Source organism: Miscanthus floridulus, chromosome 4 (assembly GCF_019320115.1).
Source record: "Miscanthus floridulus cultivar M001 chromosome 4, ASM1932011v1, whole genome shotgun sequence".
NCBI lineage: Eukaryota > Viridiplantae > Streptophyta > Magnoliopsida > Poales > Poaceae > Miscanthus > Miscanthus floridulus.
In genome coordinates, this window is record NC_089583.1 from 77,930,095 (window position 1) to 77,948,568 (window position 18,474).

At 48.7% G+C, this 18,474-nt stretch overlaps 1 long non-coding RNA gene across 3 annotated transcripts in view; it reads right to left on the minus strand.

Annotated features, from left to right (window-relative positions):
- Positions 1-5,532: 5,532 nt before the first annotated feature.
- Positions 5,533-18,474, minus strand: part of LOC136549846 (uncharacterized) — a 30,093-nt gene continuing 17,151 nt past the window's right edge. For 2 of the 3 annotated variants that reach the window (XR_010782063.1, XR_010782061.1), the window contains exons 3-6: positions 7,685-7,807; positions 7,308-7,391; positions 6,726-6,795; positions 5,533-5,963 (exon numbers count right to left, since the gene is read on the minus strand). This is a non-coding gene — a long non-coding RNA (uncharacterized lncRNA). The remainder of the gene's footprint in view (positions 5,964-6,725; positions 6,796-7,307; positions 7,392-7,684; positions 7,808-18,474) is intronic. The other variant, XR_010782062.1, reaches the window with a different exon arrangement.

Sequence of the window (18,474 nt, forward strand, 5' to 3'; positions counted from 1 at the left end):
AGCAACTACATATCTACCGACAGCCTACAGAACTTGAAGCAAAGGAATATCGCATCAGTCATAAATGTATTAATAATTTCTAAGCAAAAGGAAGGGGCAGATGGCAGCCTGACAGGGCAACCATGTTTAAGCCTTCATAGATTATATCCCATAAGACTGTATGCCTGAGCCTTTACAGACCATCACAATCCATAGACGATCTAAGCATCAGAAGCACCCTATAGTTCAGGTAATCAGCAAAGAGAGAGAGAAACAAGAGTAAATTAACAACACAAGAAGAACCAAGGCTTGTGCTAACTACCAATCACAAACATGACAAATTTTAGCTGAGGGAAACAGTATCTGTAATCAGCTAATGATGTGCAGAATCAGATTGAAGGAGAAATAGCATTATTAGTCGGGAAACAAAAATACACAGGCGCTGGCCGAGTCTGTTTAGGGAAAAAAAACTTCAGAACCTGTTTCAAAGTCTGCAAATCTTAATTAAAAGGCGATGTAGCTGGGCTTGAATGATCCAGATCAACAGGAAGCAGCAAGCGGCATCAGGTTGGCATGACAGCCATCATAAACTCCACCAAAGGGCAATAGGTTTCGATTTTTTTATTAGATCAAAACGCAGTTGGAGAAGCCTAGTTGATATTAAGTTGTCAACTTGCATAAACCCCATAGTTCATTGCAGGTGCTAAGATCAAAAAAATTAACCCATGTTATACTATAATTTTGTAGAATTCGCATAGATGATATATGATATATGTCAGTTGAAAGAAGCACAAGGCCACAAATAAAATAAAGTTAGTTGAATAAGATCATTATTTGGGTCACTGACTACCTTTGTAGTACAGTCAAAACCTAAATCGACCTCCTGAAAGATAAACGTGGCCACAGCAGACAGTGAAAGGCTAGAAGCAGCCAATTCATGATTTTGGCTTTAGCTGTAGCATAGTAAACAAATAGGAGGCATCAGAGTAATTACCGAAGCTTTGTCATATGTGCTATGTCAAACACCAATGTGAAAAACTAGGAGACCCTACCAATGAGAGAAATAAAGACAAAGGGAAAATTATTAAAACAAAGATAGAAAGAAGAAACAACCTAACAATTAGCGGTAGAAGGTTTTCCTAATATTTTTTTAAAGAAAATCTAAGAGGCTCGAGGAACACAGATAGACTACTATAGTATACAAATGCGAAGTCAGGAAAGGCAAAACAAACCAGAAGAACAACAAAGTGTATTGCTCGTATTTCACTATCTGAAATCACTAAACTCGTTACCTGCACAAATCCCAATCAAGCCTGCTGCAGATTGCATAATGCCAGGTTGCAATTAGTTAAAAAAAAGAATAAATATTTGAATATGTGTAGCCAATCCAGAGACAAAAACAATTTCAATCCAAAGATAAAATAGAGAGGATATATCCAGTTGAGGTCACAATTGCTAAGGACAATGAGCATTTATATCAGCTAACAAAACACACAGAGGAAGAGTCTTTTTTTCTTATCGGAGACAGTAATGCTAGACAGATGGAATATATCATGTCCAAGACACCCCAAAGCGATCTTATTCCCCAACAGAAGACATATCAGGCGTGAAAAGACCTGAGATTAAGAGGCAACCTTGTTTTTTGGGTCTGGAATTGAGTTAGTATGAAGTCAGGTTTGTCTGCACTGCCTTCATAACTGAAACCAATTGTGAACAGGCGAGATCTGGCCGGGGCCTGGGGTCTGGCAAGGGGAACGCCGCACGGCCTGGGGTGGGGCAGCGAGCGCGGCTCCACGTGGCCTCACGAGGGCCGCCGCCGCGTGGCCGGGGCTAGGGCGGCGAGCTTGACTCCGGGTTGCCAGGCGAGGCCTCGATGGCGTGGACAGCGAGATCCTGCAGCGGCAAAAACCCTAGTCGGTCGGATCAGAGCAGGATACGACGCCATGGATCCCGCTGCCCTCAACCAAGTTGTCGTAGATCCTGCCCCCCTCGACCGAGCTGCCATAGATCTGCCCCGCCTCGACCGAGCCCATCCTAGCGATGCAAATGGAGGTGCCCATGCCGGGGTCCATAAGCAGCCACCACTGGGATCCGGCTGCCACCGCTGGGATCCGCCCGCCACCACCACCATCACCCACGTCGGGATCCCGCCGCCCTACGCCCTTCGCTGCCGCTTGTGGCTGTGGATTTGAGAAAAGGAAATGAGAGGAGAGAGGAAGACAGAGAGCGAGGAGAAAGGGAGAGGAGACAGGAGGGAGCGACATCGGTGGGCTGGCAGGCTGGCAGGCCGGCTGCGGCGACGAGAGAGATGGGGAAGACGAGAGATACCCGGGAGACGAGAGAGTGATTGGCATTGCAGGGATCCGGCCATGCTGGGGCCCCTAGGCACGCTGGCAGGATGGACGCCGGTGTTGGTGAGGAAGACGAAGACAAAGCTGGGTCTCCCGAGCGTGGGGGTTCGTCCGCAGGCGCAGCAAGGGCGGAGCATCAGAGCTGGAGCGGGCGCAGCGTGGGCACAGGCGATGGAGAAGGGGGGGCGTTGTGGGACGAGGAGGAGCGGCGGAGCGGCGGCGCGGCGGAAGGAGCGAGGCAGAAGAGGCTTGAGAAGACTGTGCGAGGAAGGTGCGGGTCGATGGGAATGGGGATTTTTTTTGTCCCTGTGTATGTACCAGGCTGGTGTGCCTGGGTGGTTCCAGAAGCCATGATACATAGACGGTGTCTGTAAATGGAGGACAAAGGTATAGAGGGGCGGACGGTTCACACATGTGTCCTGTAGATCTACATGGATATGTGAGAGGGAAGCAAGGAAGCACTGCCAACCCCAACCACCGACCATGCATGCATGCATGCAAAGCAAGCAAGGCCCCAGCAGTTTGTACGCACGCGTACTCGCATGCGTGCCGACCACCATGCTAGTTAGGCACCGACCATGCATGTCGAGAATTCACCGTTCCCTACTACGCGCCACCGTCCATTTACGTGCCGTGTACAATAATCAGGAAGCCCTACTTCATTGAATGCGTTCAGTTGCTTGATCTATCTACCGCCGAATGCACGGAGGAAGACCGGTTGTGACGCGCCTCATCCGAGCCGTAGAATTTCTATCTAACGCACCAACTAAAAAGAACGTACGTGGACACCCTGAAAGGCCGCCGATTCGGCGTGCCTTCATATCTTTAATGCGTGAATACTCATGGGTAATTCTGATGCCTGTCTGTCATACATGCGAAACAAGAGACATATGCACAGACGTAATATAAATATAAAAGCAACACAGGGCGAGGGAAGCTGCGAAATAAGGCTCTGTTTGGCTGCCATTATAAGCCGGCTTATTAGTCATGGTATAATATTTTTCTTTCCTAATAAATCAGCTGTATAAATCAACACAATCGGCTTATAGACCAGCCGAACAGAGCCCAAAGTGTTAGTGAAGCAGACTAAAGTGCACAAGTTAAAGTCCATGGAATAACTTTCCCTTTGTGCTAATGAAAGAGGTGTTTATTTATTTCTGCACAAAAGATTGATTGGACAAAAAGGTTACTTAATTATCTTAGTCAAACTGATTGGCTGGCTTTTCATTGCGGAATTAGCTGGTGACTTATGTATGCAAACTGAGAAAGATTACAAAGTTCGCTTCGAACCTGCGAAAAGGTTAGGCTGGTGATAGGAGTCGACTTCCTTGTGAGGTTGTCGTCGCTTGGCCGAAATGATGCAGCGCTTGCCGGAGTACTAGCTCGAAACTAATAGGACATAGAAGTATTGCACTTCGTTTTTTGCGAAAAGAAGAAAGTGATTCATCTATCTGGAGTTCAGTTCGAAACAGCTGTCTCGCTGCAAGTTTTCTGGTGAGAGATTCTTTGCTGGGCCTGTGAGAACCTTGGCGAGATGTTCGGAACCCTTCAGAGGAAAGGAGACTGCATGGAAACGAAACACCGAAAGAAAATTGATGTCGTTGGCACTAACGAGCTAGTCAGCTTTTGGCGAAATTTCGCACGATCCGAACGGCGCGGCGGTCTTTATTGTCCGCTTCGTCCTGGCAGGGCAGCAGGTTAACCCACGCCGTCATTTCGCACTGGCGAAATGGCGATATCATTTCACACTTGCTAAACTACGTCCCGGAGGTCGTTGGCGTTCCGTCTGGCGAAATGATAAGACACCAATAAGACCTTTTACGACGCAAACCTGTACGAGGGGGCGGGAGGACGCCCTTTCGTCACCAATGTTTCTTTTGTAATTGCGTTTGCAAGGGGGCGAAATCTCCCCTGCCTCTGGGTGACTGGGTGGCTCGGACGACCTCGCTCTCTAGACTTTTCGAAAACTCACGAGTTATAACGCAAATGAAGCATGACACTATAAACGAGTGCGAATAGATAGAAGATAGGCAACCGCTTCCAAGTTTTTTTATGTGCCGAAATTCATGGAAATTTTTGAAATTTCCGTTCCATCCGCAGGGTCCGATAAAATTTGATATCAGCTAAATTTTTTCTTCTTTCCTGCTCCCACACAGACAACCCAAATTCAATTCAGCCATGCGACATTCCCACACTTATAATGTTTTATTCTTGTTTTTATCTGAGAACAAGTGATGTTTAATAGCTTAGGAATAGTTTCAAGTCGAGTTCTACAAAACTTTTTCAAAACAATTTGATTTTTTTTTAATTTGGTCCGATATATCCTGCTTATCCTATTTATTCATGACCTCCGATAAATTTTTATCTCTGATAATGAAAACCTTGACCGCTTCACTTATCTTTCTGGGGTGGGGCTGCGTGCGACACAAAGACTACATCGTCATCTTTAAACGCCATTCACACTATTCGTACGGCTAGTGAGTTCCTTGCCTTTCGCGGCATTTGAGCACGTGTCCGAAATGTGTGTGCTCGCATGTGTTGGCAATGTCACGCGGAGTGTCTGCTTCATATTCCTCTCTCTCTCTCTCTCTCTGGATAATTTCGCTCAGGCCGGGATAACGAGGCTTTGACCGAAAACTGTTTTATCGGAAAGTTCGGACTCAGTTGGCGAATCGGATGTAGAGAAAAGAAAATGCTGAAGCTGCTCCCTCGGTTCCTGTACTCGCTCACTAAAAAAAGCACAGACATAAAGACGTGATAGTACAATGCTGTCTAAGGCTCAAAACCTCGCTACCTAGCAAATTTTTTCCATGACGGAGGAAACTGTCAGCTAAAGTACCTAAAACCGTCAGGAAAGACTTTCCGTGACGGTTACCATCAGGGATAACCCGTGAAGAAACAAACGTCATGGAAAGTTGACATTCCCTGACGGTACGAGACCAAGTTTCCATGTCGCTTTCCCCTCTCCTGTCAGGAAGTGTTTCCTTGTCGGTTACAGAACTGTTAGGGAAGGTTTGAACTTTCCCTGTCAGCTAAATACCCGTCAGGGAAGAAACAGACTTTCCCTGTCAGCTATGGTGCCGTGAGGGAAGGTTCTTGCTTCCTGAAGTAAACCACATTTTTAATATCGATAAGCTCATTGAACTTCATAACCGATCCTTTTCACATAAGCTCAATGATGAACCATTCAACCATAAGAAGATAAATGTTGTATTCAAATGTCTCAATACATATATCATCATCACTAAAAATTCATACATCTGGCAACATGTGCCAACCTAACTCAAACATGAAACTGCAAGTCAGCAGAGAACCAAAGTTGCTATATAAGTCATACAGCTCTCGGTATGAAGCTACTGCTTCCTAATAGTCTACATTCTAGATGGCAGTAGCTAGATAATATGTATAGTCTTTGCTGCAGCAAAACCAAGACAGCCACATCAAAGGTTGCTACCAAAATACTTTTGCTCCGCAGCACACACGCTGATCAAACATGTTGGTTGCAGCCCAAATGCATATTACCATGAACAAAATATGCTGGCTCCACGAAATCCTTCCAACCATCACTAGTCAATGACATCACTATTGTGGTCCAGGTTTGCTGAAACATGAAGATCCATCTCCAGTTGCCATCTACATCAAAAAGAAATAATCTGAATAATTTACATTTGGCACATGAACTATGAAAGATGGAAACAAGAGTTATATTCATGTTTGGTGCATATACAGTAAATCAATACTTGTAGGAACATAAAAAATTTAGAATGGTCTAGTTGTAGGTTGGTAGCCATATCACCTGTGATGTAACAATTATTGTGATTCAAAAGGGCTAGTTAATTCTGGTGGTATGCCTATTTGAACCATTTGACAAATGAGCTGCAAGCAAAGTACCAATGTGATTCATACATATTTTGAGCATAAGGCTGCAACCAGATAATTGACCAAAGTAGAATTGTACCTTAAGTACAGCCTGCTAAAACACTAACTAACAAGCATTCTAACGTTAACTAAAGCAGTAAAAAATTAACATGATATTAGCAGTAACAATTTTCTATAGACCAGATAAACAACTAATAATGACAAGCAGTTTATCACACAAAAGCAGTCCATAAAATGTCATCACACCCTACTAATTTTGCAACAGCTAAAGTCTCAAATTTTTATGAGAATAAAAAATCAGTTATAGTGATGTAAGGCAAGATATCATAGGAAAAACTTATTTGGCCTGTTCGCTGGTTGGTTTCTGGCTGATAAGCCCGGCTGGTGCTGGTTTGTTGTGAGAGGAAAACACTGTTGGCTGGCTGATAAGCCCTGACTGAAACCAACAAGCGAACATGCTGGCTATTTAAAATGTCTATCATTTAAGTGAGGTCTGGAAGGAGAGGGCAGCAGCACCTGGACAAATCTGAGATCGACGATTGGAGCTCAAGCAACTGAAGTAAAATCAACGCTTCCCCTTTCCCACCTGTACAAGTAGCACAATTTGCTTCAGATAGTCAGATTAACACCGCCATGTTTCATGCAGCGTGCAGCATGAACCAGATGCAATGGCCAGATTCAACGCATACATTATTCACTTAAAGAACCACAAAACCGGTCGTTAGAACATAAGTTGATATTTAATTTTGTCCCAAAACAAATTTAAGACCACTATATGCCATAAACTACTTGAACTCAGGAAGCAAAAATTAGGTTGTGCACTTACAGTTTAAGAATTTGTCAGCCCCAATTACTAATATATGTACACGAAACCAAATGTTAAATAATTGACCCTTTTAACTAGATTGAGTTATGCTTGCTTGTACTTGATGGATTTTCCACTAAACCAAATGTCTAATAATTGACCCTTTTAACTAGATGGAAAAATGAATCTGTGCATCAAGTAAACTCCACAAGCGCTACTAAAACCAAAATTTTCCATTGAATTGGCTGATCAGAGAATCAATGAAACTACATGGAACTACTATTTAAAATTACCTCATAGAAGTTACAGCTTGGGACTAGTTGTCTTCTAAGATCAGTGGCAGAACTTTGAGTTGGAACAATCCAAGTTTCTGTAAGCTGCAGACACAACACATATAACAAATTAAGACCTCCATATGCCACACAGTACTTCAACTCAGGAAGCAAAATAGGTTCTCCACTTACAATTTTAGGATTTGTCATCTCAATTACTAATATATGGACACGAAGATTCCCCCCCCCCCCCCCCCCCCACTTTTGCTACTCAATGATAAAGCTGTTAAGTTAATAGCAACACCTAGCAGTATCAATGTAATTAGAGAAAAATAATTAACGAATGAACTACTCAACCCAGATAAGCAAGGACCATGTATTGAAGGGGAGATGCTCACCACTCATGCTGCACCACATGCCATCAGTGCAGAACCAGTGTTGTGCCATGGCACATCAAGAAGCTGCCATGTTACCACAACACATCTGGGAGCTGCCAACCAAGCTGCCCTGCTACTGCAGATCTGTTAGAGAAGCTCAAATTGATGTTCAAATACAGATTTATACCTAGAATCTAGCATATACTTAACTGAACAATAAAACACAAATCGGTTTTAGAATGCAGATTTGTAATCTAAGAATTATTGTGCAGATTTGTTTCTAAGAATAATAAGAACAATGTGACTAGGAACCACCTCAAAAGCAACCAGTGAAGAAATATATGGCCTGAAGCTAAGACTAATTAACAATCTAATTCATTATAAACTCGATCCACCAAATATAGCCTGAGTAGTTAAAAGAGGCAAGAACAAGAAAGTTCAGTTTAGGCATCAAAATAGTTAAAAAGATGAGATTAGGCAATAAACTACCTTATGGCAAGGATGCCCTCGTTAACTAACAGCAACCAATCTGATGCAGATAAATACTGCTGGTTACTGCACGTTCTGGATTGCATCCAGGCATTGAATTTTGGCTGATGATTCATGAAAAGAATTCCCCCTACTCTCATGTTCACAAATAAATTATAATGGCACAGCTAGTACGGAATTATTTTAATTTTAATTTTGGATCCATTTTATCTTTCGCATGCTAAATGTTGAACTGTCAAAAGAATAAAAGCAGAAATCACCCAGGGTTGCCACCCCACTACAGAACATACTTTACAAAGTAAAAAAAAAGTCCATAAAAGCAATAACGAGGTGGTAGATCTTACCCTCAATCTTGCGGAAATACGATATTGGCAGATGGCAAAGCCAAATGATACTCAGAAACCACATAGATCTTCAATTTTTCTGGGGTATGATTTGGGGAAAAGTTGGGATTAGTCGATTGGAAGAGTGAGAGGTTAGATTGCTGGTACCTACGATGTCGATGGACCTACAGCAGCAGTGGCACATGGATGAGTCGAGGCGGAGGCGCTGCCTGTCGGCAGACCACAAATCAGCATAGGGTTACAGGCTCACAGCAGTTTTTGCGGCAGTGGTACGGTGGAATGACCTTGCCGTGAGGGGCCCTGGCGGCGGCGCGTAGGATCTCTGGTGGCGGAGGTATGGGTGGTGCACACCGGCGAGGGAGTGGATCGCGGCGACCGGCGATGGAGAAACTGGTGGTGGGCAGCGACGAATGGAATGCGAAGGAGAGAGAGGCTGCGAGATTTGGGGGAAAATGTGGGGTACCACCCCGGATACCCACGGCAGACCACATGGGCTACACTCCTAGGGTGGCCTAGCCCACAAGACGAAGCCTTGCGGAGCACGGCGCTGCTCGGCGCGCCCCGCAAGACACCGGAAAGATATCCTGAAGATACTACGAGATCTGTTAGGATACGTATGATCTCATGATTCTTGTAATCTGTTATTACTTTCCGGTTATCTTCTAGATACAACCAACTTGTAACCCTGCCCCCCAGACTATATAAGGCGGGCAGGGACCCCCTCCAAACACACACAATATCATACGAAGCTAATACAATCCAACAGACCACAGGAGTAGGGTATTACGTCACACTGACGGTCCGAACCTGTCTAACTCTTGCGTCTCTGTTGCCTTCTTGTTCTCGATTACACGCATCTCTGCCAATCAATCTACCTTCGTGGGATACCCCTTGGAGGATTGCCGACTGATATTCTGTCGACAGTTGGCGCGCAAGGTAGGGGATGTGCATGCTGTTTTCATGTCGAACAAGATGATACTTTTCACAGGCTCTTTGTCCCTCCCATAGCCCGACCAGATCTTCACGGTTGGATCGATCTCCTGCATCATCAACGCTAACGGAGTCGGAGAGCTCATCGACCCGGTGCAGATCGATTCTGCGTGATCACCTGAACACCTGCGACTGCAGATCCAATTTCGGAACCGCCTCCGAGGTCGTCTTCGTCGACAATTCGCCATCTGCTCCCCCGCTACCCGAGGAGGCAAATCAACAACGACGATCTGATCGCATCCATTGATCAGGTTGGCCGAAAAGCTCGTCGATTGCCTCTCCATCGCGGAATCGGCTCTGACCACCCTCCAATTCAGATCTATCGGAGGCTAATCAGCAAACTCCAAGGGTTACGACCCTACCCTTCAGGCTCACCAACGTCGCCGCCACCTATCAAGATGCCCTAAGGGGCAAATTCGCCGACCAGGTTGGTGATATCCATCCTCTCGCCGACCAGATCGCCGACCAGCTCTCGCTGACTATCAACATGCTACATGTCGGCCGATGCCCCGAAACATCCCTCTAAACCATCCTGGAGGAAAGTCCAGACTTAGAGTCCTAGGAATCTACGGAGACTGTCGCTGAAACCACCACCATACAACCTCCTTTCCCTCCCTTCCATGGAGGCGGAATTTTCAATGTCAGCCACGACAGCCCCCCATGGGATGGGGAAACCGAGGAGGACCGCGCCGCTCGCGTCAACAGGAACGTCAACCGTGTGCAGCGTCGAGCAAATGAGGCTGCCCTTGTGCTAGCCAAGGCTGCTCACAATGATCAGATTGACTCGTAAGGAAGGCCACACCCACTCCAACGCAACCTTGACAACGAATTTGTCCGTGTTGACGGCCACGATGTCTACAAGACCCCAAGCGCCAACTTGGCCGTGGCCGCCAACGAGCTCGCCCGGGTCCCGCAAACACAGGAGGTCGCCAAGGTCGCTGCCATGCTTAAAGCGGTGCACTGCCAGGTCAACGAGATCCGCTAGGATCAGAGACCTTCCTACTCGACGAGCTCGATTCGCCGATCCGCCGAGCCAAGATCTAATCGCCGCCCCAGCCGAAGTCGTTTCGTCGACTAGCACCGCGACGATGGACAACCTCTCTAGGGGGGAGCTAGGGGCAACCGCATCGACCACCCTCGCCAACACGACTAGGAAGTCGACCAGGATGTCCGAGCATACATCAACAATCTCCGAGACGCGCGACGTCATATCGACGAACATTGTTTCTCTCGCCATGAAGAAGTACGTCATCGTCAAGAATACGAACAAGAGTTCGGTAATCTGGACTTAGCCCTCCAGCCACTCAACGTCGGCAACGCCGCAGATCTCGACGGTGATGATCCCGAAGGGCGCTGAGCATTCACAAGGGCACTTCGAACACTCCAGTGGCCCCGTGGTTTCAAAATCACCAGGGTCGAGCCCTACGAGGGACGGATGAACCCCACACAGTGGCTACAAGCTTATGCCACTGTTGTGCACTGTCGCCGGGGGAGACACCAGCAGTCATGGCGAACTATCTTCCTGTCATGCTCACGCTAACTGCAATGAACTGGTTCACAAGCCTTGCCATCGGATCCTAGGAAGAGCTGAAGAAAGGTCTTCATCGACAACAACATGGCTATGTGTACTCGGCTAGGCACCAAGCACGATCTGAGCCGCATCTACCAGAAGCCATCCGAAGTCCTCTGTAGCTATATCTGATGCTTTTCTGAGATGAGGAATTCTATTCCTAACATCACGAAAGCTGAGGTCATCACCACCTTCGTCCGAGGACTCCACCGCAACCTCCGCTCCAAGTTCAATCACAAGCTGCCAAAAGGGATTGACGAGATGATTACGACCGTCGATCAATACGCCGACGCCAAAGAGGCCGAAGTACGTTTCAATGAGGATGCAGGCACTCATCACCTAACTCACTGCAGCGACGAGCGACCCGACGACTGATGCCACAGCGACCGCCACTACGACGACCGGAGTCACCATCGGGACAGTGACCGTGATCGGCCAGAAGGATCTAAATCTGGCTAATATCACCGCCGCCGACAAGACCACATCGTTGCCACCATTGATGAATCTCGTGCCAAGCGCAACTACGACGAGCAGTACAAGAAGATCCTCGAAGGCCCATGCCCCCTCCACAAGAACAGCAAGCACAAGATGAAGGGCTGCCTCGGCTTGGCTAAGGAGTTCCAGGCTAAAAAGTCGAACGACGACAACAACAATGGAGCAAGAGGTCGTCGACCACCTGGGGACAACAACAACACCTTCTAGGATCATGACAAAGTGGTTCGCCACCATCTTCGGGGGCCTTGCCCCCGCCGAGAGCAGAAGAGATAGGAAGCTCACCGCCTACCGGGTGCTCGCCGTCAACGTGGAAGACGTCGTCGCCAACCCCAGGTATCGCCCCTAGGTCCGAGGTCCCCATCACCTTCAGCAGGGCCGACCAGTGGGCGGACATCCCTTACATAGGGCATTTCCCCCTTGTTCTTGATGCAACCATCAGGTAAGTGCTTTTCAGGAAAGTACTCATCGACGGCGGAAGTGCTCTAAACCTCCTCTTTGCCGGAGCCCAAAAGGAGCTGGGCCTTGGGATAGGAGACCTTGCACCCTCCGACTCCTTCTAGGGTGTGGTACTTGGTAGGGCATCCAAACTGCTTGGAGAGATCACCCTCCTAGTACAGTTCGGCATGGCTAGTAACTATCGCGTCGAGCACATCAACTTCTACGTCGTCGACTTCAACACCGCCTACCATGCCATACTTGGTCGGCCAGCTCTGGCCAAGTTTATGGTCATACCGCACTACGCCTATCTGGTGCTAAAGATGCCTTTGCCTATAGGAGTTCTGGCCCTGCGGGCCAACCTCTCCATCGCCTATGCCTTTGAGACTGAGAGTCTCGCCCTCGCCGAAGCCACCGACCTCTCCATCTAGATGGCTAGCATGGTCACCGATGACCTTGAGATCTCAATGTCGGACCCTCCGCGTGCCTCCGCCAAGTCCAAGGAAACACAGGAGGTTGGCGTGCTCACCTCAACCCAAAATAGGAAAGCGTGCTCATCTCTTTCCTACATGCCAATGCCGACATGTTTGCTTGGAAACCTAGAGACATACCGGAGGTAACATGGGAGAAGATCAACACTCCTTGAATGTCTCGCCGACTGCCAAACCGATCAAGCTAGAAACTCCGACAATTCATCGATGGCCCATGGCCATCGTCGATGCAGAAGACCTCGTCCGATGTTGTGAAGGATGTCAATTTTTCGCCAAACAGATACACGTGACGGCACAGGAATTATAGACCATCCCAGCTTCTTGGCCTTTTGCATGCTAGGGACTGGACATGATAAGGCCTTCCAAGCCAGCGCCAGGCGGTTTTTGGTACGTGTACATCGCTATTCACAAGTTTTCCAAGTGGATCGAATACAAACCGCTTGTTTCGGCTACTGCAAAGAAAGTAGTCGAGCTCTTCGAAGATATCATCCACAGATTCGGTCTTCCGAACAGCATTATCACCTGACCTCGGAACTACATTCACTGGTCATCATTTTTGGGACTTCTGCGAATACCGATGCATCTCCGTCAAATGTCTCTATTTCCCATCCTATAGCCAATGGCCAGGTCGAACGGACGAACGGCATGATCCTTGATGCCCTAAAAAAGAGGCTATATCAGAAAGAGGAAAAGCATCTGGGTAGATGGCTCAAAGAGATCCCAGCTGTGGTCTAGGGGACTGCGCACTCAAGCTAGTCGTAGCACCGGTGTGTCTCCGTACTTTTTGGTCTACTGACTCAGAAGCCATACTTCCAGCGAACATTGCCTTCCGAGCACCTAGGGTGGAACATTATAATGAAGAGCAAGCCACAACTGTTCGGACAGAGGACATTGATAGGGCCGAAGAAGAACGCCTGATCACTTGCATCCGCACAGCCAAATACCTAGAAGGCTTGCGAAGATACTACAACCGCAACATCAAAGGTCGTTCATTTGCTGTCGGCGACCTCGTTCTCCACATAAAACAGAAAACCGAAGGGATGCACAAGCTCTCCTCCCCCTAGGAAGGGCCTTATGTGGTTAAAGAGGTTACCCGACCAGGGTCTTACCGGCTATGTGACTTGGATGGAATCGATATCCCCAATTCATGGCACATCGAGCACCTTATACATTTCTATCCTTGAAAAGCTCCAGATATGTATTCTCCACTCCATAATGAATGAAGTTTTTGTCACCATAATTTGTCTCCATTATTTTTCCATTACAGTTTAATCTCCATTTGTGGTCGCTAGCTCTACGCTACTCCTTAACAAACTCCAATAAGTGATCTCCATAAACGCTCCACCACGTTTCTCCATATCTCCAAGATATTTCGCCAACCGCTGAGCAGCACACGTTCCGCTCTATGTTCTTAAGAAAAAACCTAATCTCCGATCTCTCCCTACACGTGCGATGGGCTCCGCGCTCTGCGTTATAGGTGGTCGGTTGTGATTCCTTGGTCATGTCTGTTCCTCCTACACGTGCACGGGCTCCGCGCTCGATGTTATGGAATATGGGCTAGCCAAGGCCAAGAGCTCAGTAACGAACTAACTACTCGGACGCTACTTATACCATGTATAATCGCGTTAGACACTACAATGATTTTTCACCGAAACACTGACAAACTGCATAAACATGCACATGCCACTTTACAACATTTATACACATACATTAATATTTGTTTGCGCCATCGTGCGTTTTAACTATCCTCTCTAGCTGTTACAGATTACTCTCCGAGCAGGTCATTATGTTTGGCCCTCCCCGTCCACCTCGCCGAACAAGTCGATGTCTCCTGGTCAGCCTCTTCGCCGCATCCTCCACCTCATCTTCCAGCTCCTTGCTGCTTCGTCGCACCAGTCCCTCTGGCGAGTCCGACCCCCATCGCTCGCAGATCGATGGTAGGGTAATGAGACTGGACTACCGCCAGGGCATGGGTCATGGTGGAGACAGTGGCATCGCGGTTGAAGGTTTTGAAGTTCTCCCACACCGCCTTGAACCTGTCGATGATGGTGTCCGGACGAGGCGGTCCTATCGTTGGGCTGAGGAGCTGCCTCCATGTCGATGTAGTCAAGCACCGACCTAACACTAGCCACCACGGCATCGAGCTTTCGCATCTGGGTTTGCGCCTCTAGCTCCAGCATGTCGAATTGGACCTTGATCCTTTGACGGTATTCTGCAAGCACCGAGAAGATCCTTCAAGCGAATAAGTCACTTAAGTAACAACTCCGACCATGAACTACTCATCTTTTAGCTCCTCGGTCGGTTTCTCTGTGCGCCTAGACACCTTCTCCTCCTCTTGGAGTTGACCGATGACCTGACGTAACTAGCCGAGCTCCGCATCTTGCTCTACAAAAGTGACGATCGTCAGCAACATTAAAGCTGTTCGGCAATACAGAACAAGTTCACCGATCCATAGTACCTTTTTCTGCTTGGAGAGGCTTCTTAGCTGCTCGGAGCTACCCTGTAACTGCTCAAACACGGTCGCCTAGTTGCCCGGATAAGGCCCCCTTTTGGTATTCCAGATCCCGCGCGTTAGATTCGGCAAGATCCCGCTCGCGCTGGGCCCTCTGGACATTTTTCTCCATAAGCTTCAATGCCTCTTTCAACTTTGTGTTCTCCTCAGCGAGGGGCTCCATCCTCTTGATCAGTTGTCACCATTGTTCGGCAGTTCGTGCCATGCCTTACAAAAGCAACAAGATTATGAACTCCAATCTCCAACATCAAAGACGAACATTGATGATGCAATACTAACCTTGATCTGCTTCATGGCTGTGGAAAGGGTGGACTCTAGCCTCTTCATCTCCCTGGTGGTGTCCTCCTCTTCCACGACCACCACTTAATCACCCCACTTGTGGAGGATTCAGACGACTTGAGATCATACTTCCTCATGCTCAATCTCTTCCCCCTCGTCCTCCTCCGCAGCTGGTGGCACCACCTGGGGGCTCGGGGCCGCACAGCGTGTCCGACCATGCCCTCTGACGTTTTAGGGAGTGTTGCCTACTCCTCTAGCACCACCGGCTTCTTCACTCTAGACTCTAGCATGGCGGCGGCAACTCCAGCGTCCACCTCCGAAGACCCGGTGGCTCTCGCCGTTGCCCCTGGCGTCGCCGTCGACTGCTGACGACGCCTAGCCGTTCTCTACTGCCAAGTCCATCCGCAGCGGTGGTTGACTCCTCCGCAGGCCACCGAGTGCCCAGGGATTCCGGGATGGGGTCTGCCCACATTGTCTCCGCGCCGAGACTGGCCCCCGGTTATTCGCTAGTTTGGATGGATAGATTCAGATCCTTCGTATGCCTCACTCTACATTAGATTAGCTCGTCAATCGCCACAACTATAAGGATCTAACAACAAACTTAATTCAAGGCAAGGATACTTACACGTTGGTCTCCCGGTACATGGTTTTGAACCGGCGCTGCCTCCCTGAACTCCCAGGCATGGCTCTAGGATCAACCCGCGTGCCCTGGGCTAGAGGTCTCGTGGCCCTAGCCATCGGCCTCTCCTCTGCCTGTCGCTCGGGGACTTCCTTCGCCTATTGCTCGGGGACTTCTTTCGCCTGTTGCTCAGGGACTCCCTCCCCTCCTTTCGATGGCACCTCGGCGCGTGTGTTGCGTGGCAGCACCTCAACGCTCAGAGGAGGAGCTACTGGAGCCCCTGTCGTCGTCCGACCACTCGGACATCGCCGCACTCTGCATTCGAGTGGTCTGGTCACCGCCAAGTGAGATGTCGCCCGGCTTGTGGGGAGCTACACCCGCTATCTTCCTCTTCTTCCGGGTCGGCTCATCTATCGCCGCCCTTTTCCTCTAGACTTTCTCTAACACTGGGGGGGACTCTCTGTCCGATCAGCGCCTATGCCTCCGGACTCCGGCAAGGCGCTGATGGCACCCTCCTCAGGCTGAGTTGTTGGCCTGGGCATTCACTGCCTTTGGCCAATCACTCCTCGGCACGCCCTGAGAAGTACGCCGCTCATTCCTACGAATAGATCTTTCCACAAGTAAATCAATTCACTGCTCAGCAACGATACAGGATAAAAAGCATTAGGAACAAAATAGTTGAGATTTTACCTAAGGAGGGGGGTTCGTGCAGTTGAAGGCTCTTGTCTACCCTTGCACGCTGAACGACGCGTTCGGAGTAAATAGTTCATCTGCTCAGCATATTACATCGTCTCTCGATAGCCTCTCTATCCCCTCCCAGGTGCCATCAGTGTCCCCCTTGAATCAAAGCCTGTGTGGGCCCTCTCCTTGTAGGGTTGGACGCAGGCACACTATGAAGCTCGCCGCCACCAGTCTACCGTTCATCTTCACGCCCTTTATCAGGCCGAGAAGCTCCTTCACCTGATCTATATCACCACTGCTCGGCTTCTCCGACCAGCTCTTCTGGTTTTCTGGGACAGTGGTCGACGTCGCAGCAGATGGCAGGATGGCTCTACTTCATGTAGAACCACCTAGCATTACACCCTTTCAGTGAGGTCTTCAGTGGTACAGTGATGTACTCGCCTGCCATCCCATCGTGGAGTTGCAGATACATGCCACCAACCACCCTAGAACCGCCGCTGCCCTTCTTCTTCAGCCAGAATAGGTGACAGAAGAGATTGAAGTGGGGAAGAATCCTGAGATATGCCTCACAGAAATGGATAAAAATCGAGATGTGCAAGATGGTGTTTGGGTGGAGATTGCACAGACTAACTCTCCAGAACTCCAACAGATCCCGCAAGAAAGGATGAACAGGAACTCTCAATCCACGCTAGAAGTAATCTTCAAAACTACAGCTTCGTCGGTATGAGGCATTGGGCAGGGCTCACCATTGGCCGGCCGCCATCAGGCGGTGACACGGTCCGGAAGAACGCCCGCCTCCACCATCCTGGCTGGCTCCGACTCATTATCACGGCTGGCTCCGACAGCCGCCTTCTTTGGGTTTCCAACTCCCCTCTTCTGGGCCATCTCTCAGGTCTCGTTTGGGATTGGCGGCGGAAGCGCATGTGAATACGAATCGGGAAACACGAGGGCTGAGGAGGAAGACGAAGTGGCGAAGTGGCAAAGGTGGGAGCGCAGGAGTGCGGTGGCGCAGTTATAAAGCACTCCCCCCACTTTTCGTATTCTAAGAGTTTTTGGGAAACCGCTCCATGATTTGCGCCTCTCCGAATTCTCCGAAACGGCTTGGTGGGCCGTTACCTGGGCTTCTGCGCAATTGTAGCCCATTTCGCCCATTTTTCGCCGCAATGTGTTACTGCTCACTGAATATTCGCCGACTTCTCTGCAATCCATTAAGGCTCAATACCTCCTACTGTATAGCCATTACTTTAGTTTTTTCTCCATGATTTGTTTTCTCTAAGATTTCTACTTGAGGCTCGGGGATTGCGTCATTAATACGACTTGGTTCCTCACCACACTGGAAACTTTCTTCTGTTCACTGTTGTTTCTGACCCTGGCACCACGTGACCACGTCACCTACTGTCAGGCTCAGGGAACTAAGTGGGCACACTTCACCTTGCAGTGAATGTGCTTTTCTCATTTTGGGGCTACGCCCAGGGACTGGTTGCCTGCTCGGCTGGGCACCACGTGACTGCGTCACCTACTGTCAGGCTCAGGGACTAAGTGGATACACTTCACCTTGCGGTGAGTGTGTCTGCTTTAATCTGAAAGACTCTGTGCCTCCTGAAGTTGAAGAAGACTATCTCCCTTTCTCGTGGTCGGACTCTAAGTGGGCACACTTGATCTACTGCGAGGAAATTTTTGAATTTGAACTTGAGCTCCTTACATTCTTATGGCAAGCCTTACTTAGGATACACTGCTCGGCGATGGTTCACACTGCTCGGCAACGGTTCACAACTGCTCGACAACGGTTCACAACTGCTCGGCAACTCATAACGGTGGTTGGACCATGAGTCTGACTGCCCGGCTTTGTTCGCACCTGCTCGAACAAGCTCAAGACGGCGTTGCACAACGGATACAAGGCGCTCGG